The sequence below is a fragment of the Schistocerca gregaria genome, chromosome 6, assembly GCF_023897955.1.
Source record: "Schistocerca gregaria isolate iqSchGreg1 chromosome 6, iqSchGreg1.2, whole genome shotgun sequence".
Classification (NCBI taxonomy): Eukaryota; Metazoa; Arthropoda; class Insecta; order Orthoptera; family Acrididae; genus Schistocerca; species Schistocerca gregaria.
Genome location: NC_064925.1, coordinates 320,347,218 through 320,352,477, shown reverse-complemented (window position 1 = coordinate 320,352,477; position 5,260 = coordinate 320,347,218). Strand labels below are relative to the sequence as shown.

At 40.8% G+C, this 5,260-nt stretch overlaps 1 non-coding gene across 1 annotated transcript; it reads left to right on the top strand.

Annotated features, from left to right (window-relative positions):
• The first annotated feature begins 292 nt into the window (after positions 1-292).
• On the top strand, positions 293-408 carry Trnal-caa (transfer RNA leucine (anticodon CAA)). The gene is made up of 2 exons: positions 293-330; positions 363-408. It is a non-coding gene; the product is annotated as a tRNA-Leu (tRNA).
• The last annotated feature ends 4,852 nt before the right edge of the window (positions 409-5,260 follow it).

The following is a 5,260-nucleotide window of genomic DNA, read 5'->3' as shown; positions in this document are numbered from 1 at the left end:
TGAATTTGAGCAATGTTTTCGTCCGTCACCCTGTCGTTCCCCCTTAAACCAGCTCATCCCTGGGTGTCGGCACGGGGTTCCGTTCTCCCCCTCCACGCTCGTCATTAAAAACTCCAACTACTGTATATACTGAAATTATACTAAAATTACATAGACACATCTTAGTCACCTACAGTAAGCAGTTACACTTACATCACAATGATAAAAGTTTATGAAAAGTTTCACCGAGTGTGTTTTTATCGACCTCATATATTCACATCTGTTCGATCTCTAGTGTCACCTTATCTCATATGTCAGGATGGCCGAGCGGTCTAAGGCGCCAGACTCAAGGGTTACCTTGCCTGTTAGAACAGGTCTGAGCATTCTGGTCCTCGTCTGAGGGCGTGGGTTCGAATCCCACATCTGACAAAATTTTAAAAGCGAAATAAGTGCATGAAATGTACGTCAATGCCCCATGGTTTATTGAACTATGTTGAGTTCAGTAAAACAGAAGCCATATTATTGCAGTCTGTTCATCGTCGAATTTTATTATGTCTGTGTTCCATCAATCAAAAAGGTATACATATTTTCCGGTAAAAATTTGTCAGTCACTTGCTGAACATAAATACAAGTGAGAGTTCAGACAAGTTTCGAAAGACGTTTCGAGTTTACAACAAGTAAATAAATAAGTTAATTAATTAAATCTATAGGTGGTTCATTAATCAGTTTTACACCATGGCACTACTGACCTAACTCTTTGGGCTTTATCACCGAGATAATGATATACGTACATCGCTAGATATAACTGAAACAAATATGCACACAGTGACATCGTAATTCATCACTCTGTGGATCAAATTATGAGATGTTGGTCGCAAACGCCAAGGGAATGAAAAATCAACAGCTAATTGAAGAAATCTATATGAGAATGGTTAATTTTGAATTCGACAGGCAAATGTTTATGATGGACAAAACCAGCAAATTCGACTAACAGTGCGGAACACACTTCAGAACGCAATACCTCAGGCACAGCGCAGCTCTCTTCATTCTGTTACGGTAAGCCACGAGCTTTTTGCAAAGCTTAGCATCTAGGGGTAAGCATCTCATGTACTAACATGTATAACCTCTTAGTTGACCGGATGTTAAGCCCTAACCTCCTTTTTTCTTTTTTTCAAATCACGTGTGTTCCTGCTGTTTCTCGATGTAAATGTTCTTCAGAAGCCCATGCGTTTTAAAATCAAATTACATACTCTTAGTCACATGAAATATTCTTCCACTCTATGCTAGGAAATTCAAAAGTTTGCCTACAAGGAGTCGAAATGCAGCTTTTGAACAGGCACTTGTGGTCTAGGAAGCAGTCCTGTGACAGTGAAATCTTAAGAATGGCAGGAACAAGGAGCCTAAAGAAAATACTCAACTCCTTCTCCTCCAAAGACGAATTTCTCAATAAAAACCGCTGATGTGTATGAATTATTGATAATATTAAATAGAAAACTTCGATATATAATAGATCATGTGGTCGATAGACAAGTACTTTCAGGGTGGCTGATATAAGAGCTTACACAGCAGTCCACTGTGGATCAGACAGCTACTTACTAAAAATAATATTAGTGCTACAAAGATGAATCATACTGAGAAGGATGAAAATAAACTTTATAATATCAACAGCTTAAAATATGTAAGTATAGGAACATTACTTGCTACCAGATCGGAAACGATGCTGGATGAATTATTTGAAGGATGTGCCGAAGAAATGTACGAATACATAAAGATCAATGTTAAAAATTTAGCATCAGAAGTGCTGGGTCTACAGGAAAATATTCACAAGCAGAAAGCAGGATGGTAGCCAGAACAAATAGAGATAGCAGTAAAGGAAAAAAAGGGATGAATTCATTCAGTGCCTGAATGATAAATCAGAAGAAACAAAAGTCAATCTAAAAGGTAAGAAAAGACTGGAGTAGAAAAACATAAGGATAGCAAGAACATGGGTGGGAAAGAACATGTTCCAATGACAGTAGGGAGCTGGAATTTGGTAGAAGCATCAAATCGAAAAGAATTCTGACAAAAGAGAAAAGATAAAACTAGTCACAAAAGGAACTGGAAGCATACTTCAAATAAATTTTAGTAAGAGAGAAGAATATATTGATTAGTAGAAGAATGCATCATGAAGATGAGATCCAAGATTCTGTAACTGAAGTGTTTGATGCATTGACAGCAGTAAATGTAGTATTATGTATTGATACCACCCTAAGAGCATTGTTATGTTGGCACCGGAATTGCAACCTCCGTTCGACGTCAATAGCAGTCGCAAGGGACTGTGGTGGACCCAATGGAGTGCGTCTGCTAAGCCACACCTCCAACAGCGCCGTACTTCGAGTGCCAGGGCAATGTAGGACGGCATGTGGCAGTGACACAGCCGACTTGCAGTCTGAGCTACAGCGCTACATGAAGCTACGCAGGCGCCGCCTAGCCGCAGCTCTGTCACTGTCACTGTTGTTGTTGTAATAACTGGACTCTGCTTCTTGTTGCATCATTTGTAATGAGTCTTTGTACATTTGGAGAAGTACGAGGGTCACTCCAAAAGAAACGCACACTATTTCTTTTAAAAATCCATCTTCTATTCTACATGTTTGAAAGTTTTACAGTGTGTAGATACATCCCTTAGGAACAATATTTTCATTACTCCACACAATTTCCATCTCTCTCAAGTGTCTTACGCCATCTTGGAACCAGCACCTGTATACCCGCATGGTAAAATTCTGGATCAATCTGTTGGGGCCACTGTTTGGCAGCGTGCACAAGAGAGTCATCATCTTCAAACCTTTTCCAAGAAGAGTTTCCCAAAGAGATGACAGACACATGGAGCCAGGTCAGGACTGTCAGGTGGGTGTTTCACTGTTGTGTATCCGAATTTTGTGATCGCTTCCATGGCTTTTTGACTGACATGTGGCTGTGAATTGTTGTGCAATAGCCAAACACCCTGCTTTTGCCGATGTGGTCGAACTCTGGCATGATGTCCACAAGCAAGAGTCCTTCGGAATCGAAAAACACCATAGCCATAATTTTTCCAGCAGAAGGTGTGGTTTTGACTTTTTTTTTTCTTGGTTGAATTTGCATGATGCCTCTCCATTGATTGCCTCTTTGTCTCTGGTGACAAATGATGGAGCCATGTTTCATCACCTGTCACAATTCTTCCAAGTAATTCATTTCCTCCATTCTCGTACTGTTCCAAAAGTTCGCTGCATACCGTTTTTCTTGTGTCTTTGTGAGCCACTGTCAACATCCTGGGAACCCACCTGGCACAAACCTTTTTTTAACGCCAACACTTTCAGTATTCTGCAAACACTTCCTTCCCTTATCCCAACGTAGCGTGCCAATTCGTTCACTGCGATGCGTCTGTCAGCAGTCACCAATTTTTTAACTCTCTGCACATTGTCTAGAGTGTGTGCAGTACGAGGCCTTTCACTGCGAGGACAATCCTCAATATTTCCATGCCCGCTTTCATCACGTAACCTGCTTGCCCACCGACTAACTGTACTGTGATCGACAGCAGCATCGCCATACACATTTTTCAACCTCTTGTGGATGTTTCCCACTGTCTCGTTTTCACAGAACAGCAATTCTATGAGAGCACGCTGCTTCTGACGAACGTCAAGTGTAGCAGCCATCTTGAAGACATGCAGTGACGGCGCCACTCGCGGTAACAGGTTGAACTAAGTTTGAAAACAAGCGGGAAGGATGTATCTACACACTTTAAAACTTTCACACATGCAGAATGAAAACTGTATTTTTACAAAAGTAGTGTGCATTTCGTTTGGAGGGAATTTCGTATAAGTTAAGTAAATCTTCTGTTTGCTGTGTTATTTGTTCACTAATAAGCTCTGCTACTGCCCAGCTTTCCTGCAGCGACAGTTGCTGCACGACTCTGTAGCCCACCTACCCTTACCTTTGTGTACAAAGTCATAGACAACTGGAAAGAATGGTGAATTATCTGCTCCAGGTGGTATCAGTTGAAAGTTTTGGAAATACAGTGGAAACAAACTTGTGAAACAAATACTGTTTAGAGAAATACTACTTAAGGAAATGAAGCTAGGTTATAAGTACTAGGGTGTCTAAGAAAAGAGATCACAAAATCGGAGCTATCGAGAAATCTGTGTTACAAACTCAATAATGAGAAATTTAAAGAAAGTAATAAAAAATAAGAGTGGAAACTAATTTTAGAACCCAAGAAAAGCAATGTGGTTTCAAAGCTTGTAGGTCATGTACGAACCAAACAGATTTCAGAAAAATGCAGAGAAAATTTAAAAAACCTTGGATTAGTTTTGGGGTGCACTCAGCCTCGTGATGCCAATTGAGGAGCTACTCGACCCAATAGTAGCGGCTTCGGTCAAGAATACCATCATAACGACCGGGAGAGCAGTGTGCTGACCCCATGCCCCTCCTGTCCGTATCCTCCTCGGAGGATGACACGGCGGTCGGATGGTCCCCATGGGCCACTTGTGGCCTGTAGACGGAGTGGTTTTTTTATTAGTTTTCATAGATTTCGAAAAGGCATATGACACTATTCCAAACCCACCTGGATAGTCATGCATGTTAAAGTGCCGCCTCCGGCAAAGGGAGGAGTGCTAACCTGGTATTGAATCCTCCCAGTACAATAGCGATGAAGGTCAGTCTGCTGGCCTGCCTGGATTTGGTTCCTAGGTCGTTTTCCACATCCCACTAGATGAATACCAGGGTAGTACCATGGACCAGCTCTGTTACATGATTTTCAAACATTTAGAAACATTTTGCCCACTTTTAGTAAAGGGTTGGTAATCAGGTGGGCATCTGGCCTGCTAAGCATGCCAAATGAGTTAATAACCACGCTGATACTGTGATGATGCAGGTCAATGGCACAAGCAAAAGAAGACAGAAAAACACATGGCACCTCTGCTAGGAAATTGCGTTGAAAAGCATTACATATGGCAAACATAGAGGATCCCTTAATTAAGAAAACATAAGAAATAAATAAGATAATACATGCCAAATAAAATCTGGTACTATATTTTCAAAGGAACTTAGAATAGGCAAAGGCCTGTTATACTGCTGCCCCATGTCACCATGTCAGTCATTCATTTACATAGGTATTAAGTCTCAGGAATTGGTCTTGTAAATGTAACAGAGTGGGGTTAGAGATCGCAGATGAAACATATCTGTACCATTTACTCATTGCTAATGACCAAATCATCATTTCACATGATGGGGAAGATGTGAATTGTGTCTGTAATTGATAATGGAACAT